The sequence below is a fragment of the Triturus cristatus genome, chromosome 6, assembly GCF_964204655.1.
Source record: "Triturus cristatus chromosome 6, aTriCri1.1, whole genome shotgun sequence".
In the NCBI taxonomy this organism is placed as follows: Eukaryota; Metazoa; Chordata; class Amphibia; order Caudata; family Salamandridae; genus Triturus; species Triturus cristatus.
This window is the reverse complement of record NC_140589.1, coordinates 1,930,951,955-1,930,975,373: the sequence shown is the minus strand read 5'-3', so window position 1 is coordinate 1,930,975,373 and position 23,419 is coordinate 1,930,951,955. Positions and strand designations below refer to the sequence as shown.

General features: G+C 44.1%; 1 long non-coding RNA gene across 1 annotated transcript in view; it reads right to left on the bottom strand.

Moving 5' to 3' along the window:
- Positions 1-1,845: 1,845 nt before the first annotated feature.
- Positions 1,846-23,419, bottom strand: part of LOC146822517 (uncharacterized) — a 44,818-nt gene continuing 23,244 nt past the window's right edge. The window contains exons 2-3 of the long non-coding RNA XR_014963324.1: positions 4,291-4,388; positions 1,846-1,956 (exon numbers count right to left, since the gene is read on the bottom strand). This is a non-coding gene — a long non-coding RNA (uncharacterized LOC146822517). The remainder of the gene's footprint in view (positions 1,957-4,290; positions 4,389-23,419) is intronic.

The window sequence follows — 23,419 nt, the reverse complement described above, 5'->3', positions numbered from 1 at the left end:
TAGCATTTCCAATGCACTACCCTATTTTTCACCCTATACCTCTCTCAATATATCTTCTAGCCCAACCTTCTGACTCATCTCATACTTCTTTCTACTACTCTTTCCAATGCACTACCCTATCTTTCATCCTATACATGTATCAATATATCCTCTACATCCACTCTCTCATTTATCCCAAATCCCATACTACTACTATGATCCCCAAAATAACCCTTTCTGGACTCTCTCCTACTCTACCCCTCCTTGCATCATCTGCCACCTCTTTTACTATACCGATCCCCTAAAACAAACCTTTCTAAACTCTTCCCTCCGACTCCTCCCATCTAAAACTCCTTTTTACTCATCCAAAAGCCTCTTCTTACTGCTAAGACCTAAAACAAAATCTAAAAAAATCCTTCACTCTTATATCCCTCCACTATCGTTTTCAATCAAAATTAACATACTAACATGTTCACTTCTCAAATTCCATATTCAACTATACTAATTCACCACTAATCCTTTATGGGTTCCAGAGTAGCGTAATGCCAATAAAGCATGTTATGTTATGTTATTTTAATTTATTCAGCGCACTGCTACTCGGAAGTGTCCCGGCGCTATAGACCGCTGGGGAACCCGTCCTGGCTATCCCTGTGAGATGGTCCCTTTCTGGGTATCTCCAAGGTGAAACCAGGCATCCCCGGCGTCTGTGGGGGGCCGTTGTAGAGATGAGGCAAGCTTAATGCCCAGAGTTGCCGAGTGTGTTCCTGGTTAGAGTAGGTACTGAGGCGAGAATTATCGAGTCCGTTTTTGACCCTGGTCCACGACCCTGCCGCGTCGGGAATTGAACCCTGGTCCCTGGCCGATTCTCTGCTTACGGATCTGCCGCCTCTAACCAGTGAGCAGCACCTCAACACCCCATCCCCCATCAGGGTTACAAGCGCTATATAAATGCAAACATTTTCCATTTTCTACCCCTCCCCAACCCTTCTCAATCCAAATAACTGACTAACATATCCACCACTAAAATTACTTTCATGTTTCACCATAGTAATTCAACACCTTATGGGTTCCAGAGTAGCGTGCTACTTGCGCTTCAAAACCCCATCGGGGTAGCAAGCGCTATTGTGGCGGGGTGGCAGGGACAGAGTCGACAACCAGACTGGGATGGCGTAAAGAAGGTTTTATTTTAGACAAAGTTCTCTTGTGTCTTTCGGCCCGTCTTGTCGCTGCGGAAGAAGGGGACCCCGGCTTGCTCTTTCCGGGTGACTCCAGAGTGAAGGAAGGCGGTGTCTCTGTTGACTTCTCTCCTTAAGGGTCCAGTCCGCAGGAAGGATCTCAGGGGTTGATAGGCGAAAGGGGAGAGAAAGGAAAACAACAAACAAAACAAGGATTAGGACAAACGTCCTGGCGGGCTGTTGTCAAGGACCGGGGGTGAAGGAAACCGAGTGCTCTTGTGCTCGTAGTTCTCTGGGCAGTGCACAGGGGTTTGGTGCAAGGTGAGGGTACGGGACTTGGTTCAGTGCTTGATACACCGCTGAAGTCGGTGAGTCGGGGTGCTCAGGGGGTAGGCGGTGTCTTTCTTCCCACCCAGCCCGCTACCTTCCCCCGTACCTGTTCGAGCCACGCTCCTCCCGTGGGAACGTGGCGGGGCGGCTCGTGGAGTCGTTGGCCTCCTGGCGTGTAGCAGTCGTCTCTCCTTGGCTCAGGACCTGCTGTGCTGCTCTCTTGTTCTCTCCGCTCGTCCTCCAAACTCCTCGCACTCCTCTGCTCCGGCTCTCCGTCTACCTCCAGGGAAACGCCGTCCGTCCTCTTCCGGGTTTCCGCGTTCTTTATCCCGCCTATCTCTGCGACGTCATCAGGGGGCGGGACTTCGTCCCACTGGAAGGCCGAATTAAAGGAGCCTCGTTCCGTCGTTGTGGTCCAGTCTTGCGAGGGATACGGGTACCACCAATCTGTTGTATGTGGCACTGTTGGTTGCTGTAGGGGGAGAGAAGGTGGAATGCGTTCGCCGTGTAAGCGGGATACACAAGGACTGACGTCCTCCTTGTGTGAGTTCTCTTCCCCGTTACAGCTATATAAATACAAACCTCTTTCCGTCTTCTATCCCGCCACCTACCCTTCTTTACCCAAATAACTGAATAACATATCCACTACTCAAATTACTTCATATTTTACTATACTAATTTTCAACACTAATCCTTTATGGGTTCCCGGAGTGGCGTGCTACTCGCCAGAAAAGCACTTCAATGCCCATCCGGGGTAACAAGTGCTATATGAATGCAAACATTTCTTCCCTTTCATCCCTCCGCTATCCTTCTCACTCCAAATAACTGACTAATATCCACCACTCAAATTACATTCATATTTCACCATACTAACTCACCACTAATCCTTTATGGGCTTCTTGAATAGCGTGCTTCAACACCCCATCAGGGGAACAAGCGCTATATATATACAAACCTTTTTTCCTCCTCTATCCTTCTGCTATCATTCCAAATCCAAATAACTGACTAATATCCACCGCTTAAAATGTACTTGCATGTTTCACTATACTAATTCAACACTAATCCTCTATAGGTCCCGGAGTAGCGTGCTACTCGCTGAAAAAGCGCTTCGACGCCTCATCAGGGGTAGTAAGCACTATATAAATGCAATTACAATACAATACACTGTGAAAATGTAAAAACTATGGTTTAAATAGGCCTGGATGAAATTTCAATTCCGCCATTGTAATTTGCATAAATTGAGGAATTTCACAGCTTGCTTGTAGGCAAAATTCACACTGTTGGACCATTTTGCATAATTTTGTTTCATTCTTGGAAAAAATGACCATGATTGGGGCAAACTGAAGTAATTAGCAGAAAAAATACCACAAATATACAGGAAACACATTTTTCTTTTTTTTGGTGCTCTGGTTTAAATGCATCCTGCACCAAAATATGAAGCGAGAATGCAATTAGTTTTAAAATATAGTGAGAAACGTCAGATTTTCATATCGAGTAATTACACGTAATATTGATGCACTTTTGCGTAACTACTGGAAAGCAAATTATGCAATTTGACACAGCCCTAATTTAAATTGGCTGGTTATGACATTTATTTATTTTTTCGGTATTTTTCAGTACAAAGAAGACCAACTACAGAAGAGGAAGTACTTGTTAAAAATATTTACTTTTAAATTAATTTTCAAAACATAGAAACTGAGTGCATTTGAATTCTGTTAAATGTCTCTCTTTTAAATTATTTAGCAATTGCAAAGTCTACAGGAAGAAGAACATGCTTCTTATTATCATGGATTTATCATTAAAACACTGGGAGTGATACTCAGGTAAGTAGGCTCATGTACAATAAAGGTATACAAAACCGAGTGATCAAAAAGCAAAACAAAATCTGCCCATACTAAAATGGTTTGAAAGTAGAAGAGCTTTATAAATATTAGAAAGGGTATTATGGCAACCACTGTTAGAGATGCTTGGTTTACTGAGTTAGTGAGATGTTATTCCTAGTGACCCGAAAAAGATACAATAAAGTAACCCACTGTTATTTCAAACTGGCCCTCCGGGGTGTAATTAGAATGAAAATATACACGGAGGCATATGTGTCCACTGGCCATCAGTATAAAAATTAACTGATAATAAGCAGGTACACAGATTACGTTGTTTGAGAAAAAAGATGTTTGTGTAACTAGCCAACAATGCATACATATGTGGACTAGAGGTCACTTTCCTTGTAGTAAACATTAGTAACATGTAGGTAAGGTGATAACATGCGCCTACTTGGAAATAACATTCCACAGTTTACACTTCCATGATTCTGTCCCTTCGTCAGGAAGTCCCGAAATGCATTGGGCGCCAAAATAAAATTGTTACATTGTATAACACGTCAATTTACATTGTTAATTTTGCTTTATATGAATCATGGAACTGTAAACTGTGGAATGTTATGTTCTGAATATCTTTTGAATATTTAACCTATTACACATAAGAACAAGAGAAAAATGAATTTGACAGTGTAAAAGGAAATATATTGTTTGAAATGAAGTAATTTGTGACTAACTGTCAATATAGCTGTGCACACTTTAGTCCAAGTTGCCCACTGGAACTTGGCCACTGTCTCATGCCAGGCAGGCATTTTGAAAGCGTGGCACGCTGATCGCTTCTAAATTGTGAATTCATACTACTCTACTAAATTAGGTGTGCACAATCTACCCTAATGCTCAACTACCATAATCCAACATATAATCTTACTATGAGGAAAGTTATTAGAGATTGATTGAGAAAATCAGGAGAGATCTTTGGATATGGTACTCACGCTCCCTTGCTCTGGAGAAGAGCCATGCTGAACAGGAAAATGCTTCCTAGAATATTGTAGCGTTTTCAGACACTGCCAGCACCAGTGTAGGATGTGATCTAAAAAATGAAAAAAGATCAGGAATGGCTTTATAAATGGTGGGTCAACATATCAAGATGTTCAGGAAAACGCTAAAGCCCAGGATACAGGGTAATTGGTTGTGTTAAGATAGTTTTAAGAAGCACCACAAACAAACTACACGCCAGGGAGTTCCCTGGCAGAGATGGAGAAACACTGATGCCTTTCTTGAGAGGAGTCTGTGTTCAGCCAGCAGAGGGCCACCTCTATTGCAGATGAATATTTGGGAGATGCTTCTTTGTAAATGAGATGGATTAGTAGCCTGTGGGAAGCTAGGTTAGGGCAATGCGTAGTAAAGGGAAACCATGGAGGAGTCTAATCAACGTGCAAGCCATTTATTTGCTAATGACCGGTTGGATGCATCAATATATTATATGACTGTTGATTTGGGGCCTTTTATATTTGCACTGATGCGTGTGTCCTTCAATGGGTGCAGAGTGATCTCCTTTTGGGCAGCTGGTTAGGAAACTGATTAGAAGCTTTTGCTGCTACAAATAGGAACTCAATGTTGAGGAGAAGCATTATGTATAACAATAATAAAGTTGAAAGATGACATACGATTTTTAATGGCACACAAAATGTGAATTAAAGAAATTATGGGGGACAGTTTGCTATCTTTTAATCTAGACCAAATGACGTTAATTTGTAATGCAATATTGGTGATAGATTCTATAGAAGAACAATGGAAGAAATGTTTGCAGCTTGAGATGGCGTGTAAATTGCATCAGATTATAAGGAAAGCGGTGAGGCAATATTTCAGTCCTTATGATTAAAAATATCTGATCATTTACAGAAATAGTTGTTATCAAGTAGATACCAATGAGAGGAAGAAAAAGGTTCTTATGATGAACAGGTGAGAATGGAATATGCGCTTGAAAAGAGAAAGACACGATGAAGATATGAAAGAGCAGATTGTCATTAATGAGGAGATTAGAAGAGAAAAAGAGAATAACAGATAAGGAGGAGCACCATATGAAAATAATGATGCCAACAGGAGATTTTTATGATCCTAGATAAAACGTCTCTTATAACCATGAAGAAAAAGTGAATGGTTTGAAAATGAGGATAGAATATCAAATCTAGTGTTATAAAAGTTAATTTTTAGATAACACCTTTCACACTGTCTTTTTTCTTATAACTAGAACTGAGGAAATACCTCCCTCTTGGAAACTACTTTTGAAAAAGGGAGAACCATTGATCCCTAGGTTATACTGATTAATTTTATTAGTTCACTTCATCTTTAGAAGAAAACATGGAGGGGTTAAATCTAACCTATTGAACACGCTGGATTTAGGGAGGGTCAAAGCACATTAAAGCACAGTTGACAGGTATTTTTTTTGTTTACTTCAAGGACTTCCATGCTGCATTCAAACTGGGTGGATCAGAGGACTTTGTGGCCAAAACTGGTTCGGATGGGTGTTTCCTGGCAATGAGTCAAAATGATGGCCGCACTGCATAAGAATTCTTGGACAAAAACATATTCAAATAAGAGGGAGGCCTTGACAGGTACAATTTATAATAACTATGGAGTGGAACAAGGCTATAGTTTAGTCACACTTTTTTCATGCTTTTTCTTGCAGATCTACTGGAAGCTCTTAATCAGACAAAGGCGCCGCCCCAAACCTTTTAGATGAACACTTAAATGTGATATTTATGTGCAGATGATCTTGCGGTTTTAGATAAGGCGCACGAGCTTCCAAAGCAACTGGATATATTAAAGGAATAGAGTGTTGAAAACAGTCCAAGTGTTAACACTGTAGAAAAACAAATTCAGGACTGGAGGTTCAGATTATCCTTATGACTTTCTTCTTTATTGGCTCAGCAGCCCAACACATATGGTGAGCCAAAACATCAAATACTAGGGACTTCAAATCCCATGAGTCCAAGCAAAATGTTCCCAGAAGTTAACCAATCAGCTACGCCAGGCACCATATAACAACAATCCAGAGTAACATTACTTCCTCATTCTTCGCTGCTCAGCAGCCAGATAAGTGCTCTTGTTTGGGACGGGTTTTATATTTGTGTGCTACTTGATAGACAATTGATCAATAACTGCTTCTTAAGTGTCAAGGTGTTTGACTCACGCCGGGTGGGTTCTTTTACCGACCTTTACTTTTGTCATGCCAGCTAGTGCACTCAGAGGCAGTGTCGGCAGCCTCCGCCCGACGCTACTGCAAGTGGTCGTGGCCTCTTTGAAGCACCCTGCCTCGCGTGCTACCTCCCGGGTGCAGCCGCACTGCAGGGAAGGACCACTGGGTCCGGTATCCACTGCTCGTCACCAGAGGTGCTTTTTGAGGAGGTGGGGGGGGGGGGGGGGGCTCGTATGTCTCTTTAATCTCCAGTTACGGAGAATCGAGCAGCACAAGCACTAATCTCCTGAGTTTGCAGAGTTTCCCCCCCCTACTAGGGCAGCTTTTCACATATCGGTTTACCTAGGCTGCGCACCCTCGTGCTGGGCTCTTTCTTCAACAACACCAGTTAGTTCAAGCCCTGCATCTCAAGTACTCAATGGCCCTTAACATGTCCGACTGAATCAGTGAGGCTGCATCCTGGCATTTAAACTGTTCCCTACCTTTTTGCCAGTGTAAATATAATGCTCCTGAACAACAATGGAAGGATCAAGGAGTGAGGGGGAGGAGATAGGAGAGAGTCCAAAGTCTTTTCCTCTTTATGAGGAGTTTCTAGATGCGGTGAATACCACCCTTCAGAGGGCTATGTCCCTGCGTTAGATCCCTGGAGCAAACAATTATTGCTGGTGGCTGCACAGAGCAGCATGAACACCCCCTCACCCTACTGGGGGAAGTTGAAAGTCCCTGGACAATGCTGTATCTCAAAAGGCACCACAGACAGTGCCACAGGGCAGAGCCTAGCACGAAACTTCTTCCTCCCTCTCCTCCTTCGGAAACGTTCCAGAGGCTCAGACTGGCGTTTTCAAACACAGAGACAACACCCCAGTGGATCTATCCAATACACACCAACCTGGGCTTTCCCCTGTCGGGAACAAATGGCTCCCTCTCTGTGCAAATAAGGACGCTGGGGAAGAGAATGGTAACCCTGACCAGGAGGATTCGGATAACGAGCTAGGGACCAGTGGACCTGGAGGGTGGTCCAAAATGCCATAGGTTGGAAAACTCCCTTAGCTGAAATAAAATGGGGGCAATGGAAAGGGAAGGCATACTAAAGCCGCAATATTTATCACCTGGATTCTGCAGAGTGGGGTCTGGCGATAAGTGACCCAGTATGCGGATAACAGTGTGAGGAAACCCATGGACAAAGAATTTAGGGGCCGTCTTAGGGCGGAATATCCACATTCATTCCTTGACGGAAAAGTTGTTTTGACATTGTAAATTAGTGGCAAAATGGCCACCTTCATAACGAAGTTTATAAAAGACCCCAAAAAGGGAATTGATCGTTCTTGGATGGCCTGCTAGGATAAATTGTTAGATACCAAAATATTAGTCATTGCCGAAGAGGAAACAGAAACTAGCAAAATAGCCTTTTTGTAAGTATTGTTAGACTGGCCTCAAAGAGCATTATGCTTCCTCAGGAACTCAAACTATGTGCTCTCTACTGAGGGGAGACGCTACCTTCTCATTAATATCGACCCTAAATTGGGGTAGCTGGCTACTTCAGAAGCGGATCCAGTAGCTGATTGCGGCCTCTTTGGGGAGCCTTTCATAAAGAAACTGGACAAATCTGATGCAACTTTATTCTTGCAGGACAAGGCCCAGCAATCCATGAAGAAAGTCTTCAGCAAACAGGTTTTCTTAAGGACTGGCAGCGGGCTCTCTTTCGGCCGCCCATATTCCCCAGCGTGCCGGAGGTCAATGGGTAACTGTCAACATAACTACCAACTCTAGGACCGACAGGGATTTGGTGATTTTTTTTCCCAGCCCGCTAAAGAGGAAGAGGGAAATGTCCCCTGTGGACCCACAAGTAAGAAGTATTGATCCTTTCCCACCAAAGGTATGGGTGCATTTGGTTCTTTTCCTCCACAGTTGGAGCGAGATAACAGGGGATGCTTGGGTCTTACAAACTGTTTCAGGGTTTCACAGAGTTCTATGACACACCCTTTCAAGCCAGAAGGCCCAAGCCTGTATTTCTTTCCCAGAGACACAGGTCTCTCAGTTCCCTAGAGGTAGACTCCCTTCTGGAAAAAGGAGTAACTGTTCCTTCAGTTTTACACTTGAAAGGATTCTCAGCAATCTTTTTCTCATTGAGAAAAAAGACAAAGGCTTCCAACTGGTAATAAACCTCAGAGATTTCAATCAGTGGCTGGTGTACCGCCATTTCTAGATGAAAGGTCTACATCTTTTGAGAGACATTCTCTTCCTGGGCAACTGGATGGTGAGGATGAACCTCAAGGACACTTCTTTCACCATCCCGTCTTTCCTCCTCACTGCCAGTTTCTGCAGTCTGCATGGAACGGTCAGGTATACAAGTCTGTCGCACTCCCGTTCCACCTTTCTTCCTCACCTTGTTGCTTCACCAATGTCATGAGGCTGATGGTAGAGTTTTACATTCCAGAGGGGTCCAGCTGACTGTGTATATAAAAGATATTCTTTGTTGCATCAAGAATCGTCAGCACTCACCTTAGCCAGTCACTTTTTCAGAATCTGGATTTTATTATGATGAACAAAAGTGGGAATTTATTCCCTCTCATTCAATGCGCTTTCTGTGCATCGTCGTAGACTCTGTCCAACATCATCTGAAGCTTCAGCACAGGATACTATCTTTGATAAGGAAAGAATTGAGATCCATCTTTTCGAAGGGCAGCGAATATCTGCGTTATCTGGTCAGGATTGTCGGCCTCTTGGTGTCGTCAATACAAGCACTTTCTTAGGACCCCTTCATGCATGAGCCCTTCAGAGATTGAGGGCAGGTTATCTCAGGAAGGGTTTTTCCTACACAGCCTTTGTCAAACTGTCTCCGGAGGCCAAGATGGTGAAGGTTAGACCACATGATCGCTTGTAAAGGCAGGACCATCTTTGGGTTGGGCCCGGACATGGTTATTGAGTTGAGCTGAAGAGCTCGCTGCAAAAAGGCACCACCAGAGGCCTGTGGTTGGAGCAGGAAAGACAGTTGCAAATCAACTGCTTAGAAATTCTTGTAGGGTCGTTTGCGATGCATTCGCTCACAAGAGACAGGGTATCATATTCTACCCTGTTGATTGGTGGACGACATATCAGCAGTCCAATACATCAGTTGTCTCGAGGAGACAAAGTGGAAAGTGTTGGTGAATCTCGCAAAGGAATTTTGGCACTTCTGTCTGGGTGAAAGCATTTCAGTCAGGGCAGAGTAACTCTTTTAGGTGATACACTGAAACTGGTCCCAGGATGCTTGTTTCCGGTACAGGGAGGACCTGGCCTGGCAGTCCGGGCTGGATTGTTCCCATGTGGATCAGGGTCAAAACTGATTTGCATATGACTAGATTCAAACTGGAATGGTGTGGTGAGCAAACAAACAATGGATTTAGGCCCAGAACTCTGTACTGGGGTGATTTTGTTCAGCATTCTGTCCATCATTTGTTCTTTTTGCATTTGTCACCCTAAGTGGGACAGGTATGCCCAGACGTGGATCCCGTGGTCCTAGGAAGCATGTTTCTGGTCTAGGGAGGACCTGGCAGTTCGGGCTGGACTGTTCCCATAGGGAGCAGGGTCAAGGCTGATTTGCATTTGGCTGGGTCCAAACTGGGGTGGCGTGGTGAGCAAAAGAACGATGGATTAAACCCATATCTTTGTGACTGGGGTTGAATGTTTGCATTGTTCAGCATTCCGTCCATCATTTGTTCCTCTTGCTTTTGTCACCCTAAGTGTGAAGGGAATGCCTTCTTTTTGCATTCAATAGGTACTACAAAACAATAATATAATATGCACAATGATACTATGAGTCTGTACATCAAAGTAGATATGCATTTTTTATGGACTTATATAGTCTCAAACCCTCAAACACTCGCTGTAAGGTATGTTATAAATAGACCATAGAGCTATTGGTTCTTCTCTTCATCTAGTTTGTGTACAGACCTGGTAAACAGCATCCACAATTAGTATTAAAGAATTAAATATATCAATGCCTCCTAATAACGCCCAGGAGTTTCATGTAAATAAACAAGGCAATTCATCCCATAGAAAACTCTGGAAAAGAAGAATTCCAGTCCATGGGTTACTGTGACATCCCTAAAATACCAAGAGCAGTGATAATCAGAATTAAATCACATGATACTAAAAATTAATTACAATATTGTATGAAACTCTTGATCAATATTCAGACCATATTTAACCATTTGTAATTCATTGATCCCCACGCTTCCTTATGTCGTAATTTAAGTTCCAGATTTCCACCTCTATAGTGTTTGGGTACATGATCAACACCTTACTATGATGATGCGTCTCCATAAAGCGCATCACAAGTGGGGAATTCCTATCCAGTTTTGTTTGTCATTGAGATGCTCTTTCCACCTTTCTTCATCAACATCAAAGTTTTATCATTCACATGTTTACAGCATATGCATTTTCCACATCTGTAGCAGCCTACACGTTTACTTAAAAGCCATGTTCCAGTTTTGTCCCGTATATATCCATAGGTATCACTGGGACTAAGAATATTATTTAATGTGTTCACTCTCTTAAAGGCGATGATGGGACGATCAGTGATAATGCCACTTAATTCTCTTTGGGGTCTATAGAAAAGACACCGAGCACACCATACATTAGTTACTCTCATCCCTTGTGCATTAAGCACTATCCAAAACCGTCATATGACAAAAAGCTCCAATATCGATAGAAATCAACGTAGCTGACGATCAATCAAATTTGTATTTCTTTATAAAGCACAACAGACAGCTATCGATATTGGAACTTTTTGTCATATGACAGATGGTTGCGGATAGTGCTTAACACACAAGGGATGAGAGTAACTAATGTATGGTGTGCTCGGGTGTCTTTTCTATGAATCTCTGCCTGAACCACTTGTTGTGTAGTCAGGAATCAACACTCTAGGTGGATGAGTGTTTGACACGAAGGTTGCACCCGAAATTTGATGAATGTTTACTGTTTAATTGTTATAGAAAGGAGACACTTTGATGTGCAGATCATTTAAAGCATATCCACCCCAGAGTATAGAAGTTAAATGAATTGGGGGCTCTCGGGAGTTTTGAGTGTGTGTGGTCTGGAATGTTGAAGTCACCCAAGAGGGAGGAGAGGGAATGTTGGACAGAAGAGTTAGTTAGGACACATGCTACTTCCTCTGTACCTCCCCCTCCTAGGCTGTAAATCAGTGCCAGTGATGACTTCCTTCTGCTTCTCCTCTTCTCCCATTATTGCTCCTTATATACCTCTTTCCCTCCTGAGGTGTAAATCAGGCGTGTGGACACTTCCTTCTGCTTTGTATTCTCTCCAGGTATGCCTTCCTATGCCTGTTCATTATAGGCTCCTCATCTGGAGGCTGGTTGTATAAGTGTTATGATGGTAAACTGTACCTACAAAGTACAGGCACATCGATGGGCGCAACATTTGCACCCAGTCTGGCCAGTGTGTATGTAGGCCAGTTCGAGGAGCACTGCATTTACCACCAGTCTAATCCCTTCCAGAAGTATCTCCGCCTCTGGAAGCGGTATATAGACGATGTGTTGTGCATCTGGTCTGCGGAGAAGAGGCTCTTCTCGAGTTTCTCAACTGGCTTAATGATCAAGATGCAAGTTTACGGTTTACATGGACCTATAGTAGTCAAACAGTGGTGTACCTCGATTTGGACATCAGTGTGGAAAATAACACACTACGAACTGGTGTGCATCATAAACTGACTGATAAGAACTCTCTTTTGCGTTACCAGTCATACCACCCGAGGGCACTGCGAGATAACCTTCCGGTTAGTCAGTTCCTGCGCAATCGCAGGAACTGTTCCACGACCATGTCACATCTTGAACAATCGGAAGGTTTATGTGAGAAGTTCAGGCAGAGGAGCTATCCTCGGAAGATTGGTAATCAGGCAAGAAAAAGAGCACTTAACACCCCACGCAGTGCATTATTGGAAAAAAATGAATGAGACAAGTGTGAGAAGTTGGCCTGGCATATGGTCACTAGTTATAGTGGCCACCTTGCACCAGTCCAATTCGACTCTCATGGTAGATAGGTTTAGGACAACCTTTTAAAGAAAGCTATCCTAGTGGTAGCTGTAGAGAGCAGCCTTCAGGCTAAGTCTCAGAGGAATGTAAAGCAGCTTGTTTTACCTTATAATCTCTTGAATTACCAAATGAAAGGACACCACACAGGTATATATATCAAATAAATATGTATTTAATTCTAGACACACTCTACTAATCTCTTTATGAGATTAGAAGTCAGGAACATATGCATAAATCAACGTTTCACAATAAATTTAAGCAGAAATATGGCTGGGGCCCTACGGGCGTACCAGACCATATACTAAAAAAGAGGTTTAGGAAGGTCAACTTGCAAGGGGACAAGGCCTAGGGCCTGTAGAATCACTGGGGCTTCACTAATGCAGCAGAAGCAGGTAAGTAAAAGACCCACAGGAGACGCGTGCAGTGTGAGAACACAGCCGCGGGTTCCCTATTGATTTCAATGAGGCAAGTCGCGGTTGGATTTTTAAAGTTCTAGGGTACTTCGAGGAAGTCTACAAGCAAGCCACTTACAAGGTAAGTAATTCGAGGGCCAACACACTCTAGGGCACCGGAGTGCACGAGTTACCTCACCCAGGGAAGCTAGGTGCATAGGGGTCTTTTGGTGTCGGGTCGCGTCGCGTCGCTGTTTTCTATGGAGACCAAAGAAGATTTGCTGCTTGCGAAGACTGGAGAAGTGTCCGGTGGAATCCAAGGCTGGATTCAAGATGTAGATGACCTGAAAGCAGAAGGGACAGTGTTCACAGTCACTTGCCAGTGACCCGGGGTCAGGAAGATGGATGCCAACGAAGTCGGATGATTTCAGGTGATCAAGGGTGTTTTGACTCTTCGCTCACGAGGACCAGGAGGCATCGACGATGACCAGCAGCTGGATTCGGAGTGTCCCACGATGTCTGCAGCTTACTGAGGTGTCGGCAACCGTATTGGAGCCAACAAGCCTTGGCAACAGCAAGTCTTGTGGAATGTGAAGAAAGTCAGCGGTGCAGACCAGCAAGGTCTGAGGGACTCACCCAGCGAGGGTGAGTGAGGGCAGTCCTGGAGCAACCAGGGGAGCCCTTTGGTTCGATAAGAAAGTCTTCAGGGGACCCACAAGCCAACGGGCAAGGGATCGCGAAGACGCCTCGTGAGGAAATGCTTTACGGGAGCCCACGGTCACTCGTGACAGGGTAGGCCTCTGATTTTTGCTGCAAAACCTGCTGGAGGCTTGGGCCACAAATGGTCCAATGCACAAGTTCGTAGAACATCGTGAAGGGGTTGCACTCGACAATAGTGCACGGTACCCGGGTATTGCTGTTCCTCGTCACTCGTGGGGTCCACTTGCCTCAGCTCTGCTGGGGACTCACAATTGCCATCGAGAAGTCAGGAAATCCACTTCCGGGGCTGCAGGGACTTCGAACTCCGGTGGGAGCGGGAAAGTTTGCGACCGTTGATTAGAGTTTCTGGTGCCTGCCAAGCAGGAGAGTCACTCCTTGACTCCAAGGGAGATTCTTCTGTCTTCCAAAGGTAGTGGAACGTCGAAGGGCCAGGATTCTTCTTGGATATCTGATTTGCAATGGCAAGGTTTCCCTTTCTTCAATTCAATTCAATTCATAAAGCTTTATTCGGCACATATAAATGACCATAAAAGCATAAACAAAAAGGACGACAATACATATTTTACAAAGACATTGCAATTAAAACTTACAGTTATTAATTATAGTTAATGGCTCATTGAGTAATACATATAATCATTCATAAATATATAAAATGAATAATAAAATACGTTAAAAACTCATACTTTTCCTGGAATTGATGCACTGATTTAAAAAGGTGGCAGTATAAAAACAAATATCTGCCGATTGCAGATTAAAAATTAAAGCCATGGCATGTTTGACTGTACGTGTTCCGTATTTGACAAACAGAGGTTTCAAAAACACTATACGAAAACTTGTGTACAGTTTACAGAACAGCAGAAGGTGCACAGTGCTCTGTGTAGATACATTATCGCACCTACATGGCCCAGTCGGGTGTTTCTTAATGTTTGGATGGGCTACTAAACAATGTGCCATCCCAAATCTTAATCTGGTTAGCACAAATTTGTGTGAATTCCTAGTCACCATAGTTAGGTAAGATGGAAAACCCTCCATTAGATTGTATCTATTCTAAAAAATGACAGAGGACAATGATCCGGCTATGGTTGCTCGTTTCCTTTCTGCATAAGTTAAGAATATACTTTTCATTTCTGATTTGGAGATCGTTGATGCTGCACTGGGATTATTTAAAATATTCAGATTAAAAATGTCTGAGAAGCAGACAACAGCATATTTAACCCAGGGAATATCTCGGTATTTATCCAAACTTAAGCAATCCTCAACAATAGTTCTGTTAAGTAACTTCTCATCGCCAAGCCAAAAAGACCGCCAGATCATCAATGGTCTAAGTGATATCAAATCAATTAAATAATTAATGGCTAATTCGCGATGGCTTAATTCAGTTGAGGCAGAGATGGGCAAAAACAGGTGCTTTTTTAAAAACATATTTTCCTCCAACTGTAAGTTGTTGGTACAGCTATACCCCATACTCCCGCCCCATACAGAGCAATAGTCACACATCTAGCTTGGTAAATCTTGAGCATATCCCTGGTTCGACGATCCCCAACTTTTGCAGCAAATCTATAAATACCATAAGCATTTTTTGCCATTTTATTCCGGATGTTATTAAATTCATTGTTCCATTTCCTGTCATTAGAGAAGGTAATACCTAGATAACAAAATGTATCCACCTGTTGCACCTTTTCGCCGTCTATAAAAAAGGCATTTAACATTTTAGCTTTAGCTCCGCAGGTCATGGTATGCGTTTTTCCCTTATTAATTACTAGTTTTCTATCTTTAATAAAGGAGGAAAAACTATCCATTAGTCGTTGTAATCCGACAGGTGTTCGAGAGAGTAAAACAGCGTCGTCGGCATATAATAACCCCGGCACCGGAACACCGTTGATCTGGGGAGCATCAGCAGTAACCTTTTTTAAAATATCATCAATTCCATTAATAAATAAAATAAATAAAAGAGGTGCCAGAACACAGCCCCGTCTAATTCCCCGGTAACACAGATTTTTGGAGTACATTCTCCTCTGGTTCCAAAACGTACATTGGTTTTCAATTTCTCGTATAACCTAGCGAGAAAAAAGATTATGCCTTCTGGGGCTCCTAACTTTAACAAAGTTGGCCATAAAATGGAATGATCTACCATATCGAATGCGCTGCTCAGGTCAGCAAAACAAAGATACAGGGAACCAGGTTTCGCTTCAGTATACTTCCCGATCAGTAGATCAAGATTGATGCACTGGTCGAGCGTACCTCGTCCCTTCCTAAAACCATACTGGCTGTCAGCCAGTATGCTATCCTGCTCAGCCCATTCCTCTAATCTTACTAACATCACTCTACTCATAACCTTGACTGAAGAGTCAAGGAGAGAGATCGGGCGGTAATTCTTAGCGTCAGATCTACTTCCCTTTTTATGAATTGGCACAATAATTGATTCACCCCAGGTTACAGGGGCCTCGGCACACACGGCAGCATTAAAAATAATGGTTAAAAGGGGGCCCCAGACATCTGGCGCAGCTTTATAAACATCTATAGGTACCCCGTCCGGGCCCTGGGCTTTCCCTCCTTTGCTAGCCCGTATACCACATTTGACCTCACTAACAGATATGTCCAAAGGCAGAGCAGGCCACTTATTGAGACTAGCATCAATGACATTATCAGAGTCAAAAATGCTGGAGAAATGTGCAATCCAACCCTCGCTAGAAACATTAGAAGTCAACTGGGGTGTTTTTTCATCCCTTAAAAAAGGCGAGTTGACCGTGGTCCAAAATAATGTGCAATTTGATAATTCAGCAGCTTGGTTGAGGGAATCCCAAGCCTGTTGCTGCAGTTCACCCTTCCTCTGTTTGAGCGCACATTTATATTCCATTCTTAATTTATTTACCAGTTTTTTGTCCCTGGGCCTCGCTGCTAAAGCCTGCTTGAGGCCAATTAGTGCGGAAGTGCAAAGGTGATTAAACCATCTCGGTCCGTTCCTACTTTGCCCGCTATTGTGCCCGGTAAACTTGGCATCAATAGCTTTGTTAATTTGGTTAAAACAATATAAAACCCTCTCAGAGTCAGAACTATTTTTTAAAATAGAAGCAATGTCCGGCAGGCTCTCATTAATTATGGAGCTAGTTAAATCATCGGCTCTTTCACCAATCCATCTTAGCCTTACACCGTTAGTCCTATGTGGTTCTACATTAGAGATAATAATTCCCACATCCACCGAACTACCGGCCCAGAGGGTGGTGTCCAGAATAATACGGTTGTGGTCACTTAGGGTAGTTACTTCAATTCTTGGTGGATCACAATAAGAACTAATATTAGAAGAAGTGATCACATGATCAATGACCGAGCTGGTGTGCCAATTTTTAAAAGTGGGAATGGATAAACCATTAGCATCTTTACAGCACTCCACTATTTCCAGGTCATAGCAGCCCATGAGCTTATGCAGTGCTTCCCCATAGCTGTTATGCCCGAAATGCGCAACATCCCAGCCGGCACTGTTAGTAACCCCACAGGCCCTTTGTGTGGACAAATCGCACAAAGTAATGTTGAAATCCCCTACCCAAATGAAATCAAATACAACATTCTCTTCCAGACATAGGTTTTCAATAGCGCCGGCTAAGTCTGTTACTACTTTGACCCGGGTAACATCAAAAATGTTATTATAATAGTTAATCAATAAAACGTTATGGTCTTTGTCATCCACAAGCCAGAGGATCTGCACAAGGTCCCCTACAGGTATATACTTTTTAACCACAATAGGACGACAAATTGTTACAAGTATAAGGAGGCCGCCTTTCGCTCTGCCTATACCTCCTACCAACGCCGGTAAATTATAAGAAACAAATCCCTCATAGTTAACTTCCTCTTTACACCATGTTTCTTGAAGACATAAAATGTCATGGGCATTAACAAACGTTAACTATCCCGGGTCCCTCTCCTTTGATTTCAGCCCTGCCACATTCCAACAAACAATAGTAGTAGTATCTTTACCCCTAACACAATTACTATCAGGCACCATACCGTTGTTTCGTCCCCAATTCGCGTTCTGGTTTGAATTGCTTATGTCCCCACAATCGGGCGGTGCCCTTATATCCACTGCCAATTCAATTTCTGTGTTGTTGGGCGTCTCTTGGGCCATGGTATTGTCTGTACGGGTATCCACACAGGTAATAATCACCCGAGGTAAGAACTGCCCTCCCTGTTTAAGTCAATCATTTACATCCAGAATACTTAGGGGTTGAAACCGGTTTTGCATTGAAATGTCAGGGTATGGCCTGTGTGTGGCCGGGCATAATCTACTTCCTCTACTCCCATAAAGGGCATTATTATGATGGCTATAAAAGAAAGCAAGCGAGCGGGCACACACATTATTGTCAGTAATTGGTAGTGAGGCAGCTCTTAATAATACAGTGGCAGCATGTTGGGGGTGTTTAAAGTTTATAATGACGCAGTCACCACTAAAACTTTTCTTAGAGCTCCCTATCCAATTTGCCCTTCTGGTAGTCAGAAGTTGATCCGAGAGTTCAGTTGGGAATCCACAATGCCTATGCATCCAGGAAACAGTTTTATTTTTTAAAGACTCGTGGGTTTCCTGATGATTCCCATTCACAACAGGGGGAACATTGGTTAAAACTACCACGTATGGTGCGCAGTCAGGGGGGAGATTAATGGCGCGCCTTCGCCTTACCTCAGTCCAATCCTCTTTTCTATCAGGTATTAAAACAGCCTGGCTATCATTACAGGCTAGGGACTGTGCTGTCGGGTAGTTCTGTACAGCACTCCTGCTAATATCTGAACCTGCAACATCGCCAGGAGGAGCAACCTGAGTATCATGATTGCTTATTATTATTGGGGCTGACACGCTATCCGCTTCCACCAATGTTTTTTTGAGGAGATCGCCTAATCTATTAACCTCTGCGGTTAGCTGATCAATTTTTACCATAAGAGGTTTGACAATACCCTTAACCTTTAAGTCGATAGTGCTAACTAAGTTTTTGGGGCATAGAGGGAACTTTTAGCTTTGACATGCTTAACAGTCACAAGTTATCAATTTAAAATCGAATAAAGCTTTTCCTAATTAAACACAAATAATAAAATAATAAGGGCCGTTTGCAAACAGAATGATATATACCAAACATACACACAGCCCCACAGTAAAAGTAAAAACAAAACACTTAATGAACTCTCACAGTATACAGGTCTCGAAGTTCAACGGCCTGTATGACTCAGAACCTTGGGCCGAGCCCAGTCACGTCCTGTCCCGGACTGTCCGCCCTTTGTCCAGGCTTCGTCCTGGGCGTCCCGCAGCTGTAGGCTACCTGCAATATAAGGAGTCAACAACCAATAGGCAGATGGGCGTGCACGGCACAGCTGAGAGCCCCCACGCGCTCCTGGGAGCTATAGTCCCGTGTAGCGCCTCACCGGCTCCTTCTCAGCAGTCTCCAACAATCGCAGCCCCTCCAGGGACTACAGCGGCACAGGTATCAAGATGCCTCCAAGAGCGAAGCCGGCTGGTCCAAGTAACAGCCTCAGTGACAGCTACTGCATATTACGGTGAAAAAAGAGCAATGTTCCAAATCACACATCCATGCTGAATACGGAAACACTGCACACGCACTTGAGTCTGAATTTGACAAGCCACTCTTCACCACCTGGTTTGCTTTTGTTTTGCCTCCAGGCACGCTTCCGTGGCTCTTGCCTTTTTTCCCTACTTTTCCACCTACTTTACCACCCACCCTGCTCTGGTCACCGCATCCACCAACACCATCACTAGCGTCTAACTGTGGACTATTTTCATTGCTTACACTTTGAAGACCCCGGGAGTTATCAAGGGTCCTGTCTTCCGCACTACCTGGGGGTACCTGCAGTTCCTTAGGTGTGAGCTTTGAAATCTTCAGGGCTTCTATGGCAGTAAGGGAGACCGGAGCTGCCTGCTCCGTAGCAATTTCGCCGCCGAGGCTCCCCGCTCCTCCCGCACCTGCTGCCACGAACAAACCCCCGATGCTGGCGCTGCCACTGCCGACCCGGAGGAGTCCGCGAGCCGCCCATCTGCAGCCGCGTCTCAGCTCCAAGGCGGCCGAACACCAACGCGGGAAACAAGGCGAGCGCCTGACCCCCGGGGCATCCGTCACGCTCCGCCGCCTAACTCCGCCCAGCTGCCCAGTCTGTGGCTTTCCGATGCTCTCAACGGCACCCCCAGCAACGGCAGCACCGATAGCAACAGTGGTGTTCCCACAGCGTCCCTCGCAGCCGAGTGAGTTACCAGAGACCTCCCTATCTCTTCGGCCTGCCTCTCAATCCTTGGCCTTCACACAACACAGCAATTTACTTAATTTCCAGCTCGCGCTGTGCAGGATTTCCCTTTCTTATACTGAAGGTAGGGGAGGGACTAGCTCTATGACCACTCCTCTGGGAGGGTCAGGATAGGGGGTGGTTACACCCACTTCCCTTTGTCCAGTTACGCGCCAGAGCAGGGACAGGTAGCCCCTGAACTGGTTTGAGCTGGCATATGAACAGAGGAGCCTACTGCTCCCCCAGTGCAGGACTTCAAAACACTCTAGGAGTGCACCCACCCAGCCCCAATACACTAAATCCTGTCTGGAATGTGGTGACACCTCCCTGTGACAGGATGCCTATTGTTGGGCCTCCTCCACTGCGAGTTTCAGTCAGCAGCAGGAGGGCAGCCCAGTGTCTGTGCTGGTGGCATCAATTTTGTGATGCCAGGGCTCTTTCAGATTTCTACCGTGTTACCCCAGTAGGTACATGTCGTCCCCTCTAGAAGGGTGGGATCATACTCCCACACCAGTTACTGGTGTGGGGGTATGATTCCAAGTTGTTTGACACCAAACACGACATGTTTTGATGCAGTCATTCCAAAGTTAGCATTTACCATTTGGTTATAATGCACTTAAGAGTATATGGTTTAACCGCATCCACAAACAGCCACAGAGAATAGACTCTGCCAGCTGCAGAGGGGTCCTGCTCATGCAGAGGCACCCCCTCACATTGTAAACCAAGCACCCTGCCCTCAGGATTGATAGGGCCTGCCTTAGGGGTGACTGATAGGTTTATATGTGTGTGTATGGTGAGATATAGGGAACCTATACCTCAGTGAGGAGTGCTAACACTACCTCACCCAGGCTGCAGTAGCAGGCCTGTGGTGTCAGATTTAGTCTGCTTCCCAGGGGTGGCATACTACATGCTTCAGCCCCTGGTAGGCCTGTGAAGTACCTATGCCCTTGGTACCTAGGGTACCATATACTAGGGGCTCATAAGGTACCACAGTATCCAATCACTAGTGCATCTAATATGCACTCCAAGTTGTTTAGAGAGAACAGAGAGGCTGTGGCCCTGATTAGCAGGGACCCAGCCAGACTATAGCCAGAAACCAGTGTTAACATCAGAAAAAAAAGTGGGGGTAACATAAGTGTAGATCCTACTCTCCTACAACAAGGATGACTGCCTGCCAGTCGTGATGACTTTTGACCCACTGGCGACACAGATCCGCCAGTTGATACGGAAACATTGGTCCTTATTGTCCACAACCGATTTTCAAATGCCACCCCGAGATTTGCTTTTAAACGGTCAAGCAACCTTAAGGACAAATTGGTACATTCAGGATAAACCACACCAGAAAGAAACTACTATTCCCCCTGGACATTACCCGTGTGGTACGTGTTCAGTGTGTAATCTGACGAAGAAGACTCTGAGTGTGGTTTTGAACTCGGGAAAAGTATGGCATTTGACCCAGTTTAGTAACTGTAATACGGCGAAGGTCGTGTACAGGTTGACGTGTCAGTGTCACTACACGAAAAATCAAGGTCAGAGTGCAGGAACACTTGAGTACGATTAAAGTTGGTAAATTATCCACCAAGCTGGTACAACACTGTAATGAATACAAACATACATTCACGTGGGTTGTGCTAGAAAAAGTGGTGGGGGACCCACAAAGTATAGACGTGATTTTGGCTACTAAGGAGGCACGTTGGATTTTCAAAGAAAAATGTGATCAGACAGGATTAAATGATTTTATAGAGTGGAATAAAATCAGAAGCTAAATACTATGCATCCGGCAGGTGTCCCACATTTGAGAGAGTTGTGTCATTGAAAATGTAAAATTCCCTTTGGTATCCGAGATGACGGTATGTGATGCAATTAGATTGTACAACGGTTGGCCATGAACCTGAATTGGGAAGGAATTCCGAGAACAAGGCAAGGGATTGTTAGAAATGTGGAACAAAGGGTTGTTTTAACCATAGTTTCAAAGGAAAATATGGTGTGAGTTTCCCCTTTAAAAATGGCCCCCAAGGTTGTCGAGAACACACACGAGCAATGTGTATCACGTGATATGAGGGCTTGATAATAGCGCGTCCACAGTGAGAACGAAGGAGATCTAGATGCGCTTTCATTAAAAGAAGTAAAAAAAACTTTGGAGGGTTATAGTGTGGTTAAAGTAGAGCGATTTACAAACTTGCTGTTCCAGTGTTTTTAGTATATATCGGAATTGTGCCATCTGGTGTATGAATAAGAGACCCATTCTAAGATGGCACCCAGAGTGAGAGAAGAGTCATGTGGTGTTATGATGATACCGGAAGTATTTTTAGATCTGAATACCGGCACACCATGAGCGAGGGATGAGGAAACGCGCTCCGGTGTAAGGAGGCGGTAAGACGCTAAGCGCCCCAGATTTGAAGCTAGTAAGTGGGCGTTTTAGGAAGGTGTTAGACGCTAAGAGCCCCAGATTTGAAGTAAGTGGGAGGGCTTAGTATGAATGCGGACTGATAGCTCTAATTTGAGGCGATGCTGAAGTAACGGACATGGTTCCTTATCGGTGCATACAGATTGACATATCGAATGAGGCACCGACGTGATGGAGAAATGTTGTCCTATTAGTTTTTGGATTGTGTACGACAGTAGCGTACTTGCCTGCATGAGGGACTCACGTTTGGAGTTTTCCTCTCTGTGACGAAGTGGAGGGCTGGTACGAGCGACTTGGGCCCCCACATGGTAATGACAATACATGTATTGTGTAATGATGTGCGTTTAACTTGTGAGAGTGATACAACTTGGTTAAGTGACCTGGTTTTGTTTCTTTTTACACTTGACAGTCACTGTATGGAACAATACTAGTGTCCCTGATTGGTGATTAAAGACCCTTCAGCCCTGACTAAATTGCCTTAAATCAAGATTGGCAATGAAACATGTCGGCCTAAAGGTTTGCAATAATGGAGTCAATGTTTAGTTTGAATAAGTGCACACATGAATAATAAAGTTGGTAATTGTGCTACTTATTTCAATTTTAAAATCACGGGGTCTTGTTTTATAAACACCACACTTGGTATAATTTTTTGCACTTTTTTTTGACACAACTTTATTATTTGAGGCAAGATGGTTACCAATGATGAGAAAAGTGGGCATAGCTGGTGAGTACCAATCAGTAAGCTCCATTGGTGGTGCGCACGTGAGGTGCCATCTTGTCCTTTTTTCACATAGGAATTTTTTCAGGTTTACATACAGATTGATGTAACCTTTCTTTGACATGGTACTAAATATACATCCCTATATGGATAGGGGGTATGGAGATACAGTGACTGTCATGTGAGGAGGTTTTTAGCAAATATAGAAAATCTAGGCAGTAGAGTGTGAGGACACTACCTCGAATGAAAGGGAGGAGTGTTTTGGAAAAAAGTGCGACAGAACCCCTTCCTCCACCTATACAACCAGCCTCCAGATGAGGAGCCTATAATAAACAGGTCTTTTGTATAGATATATATCGTACTGAGTGGAGGGCGACCTG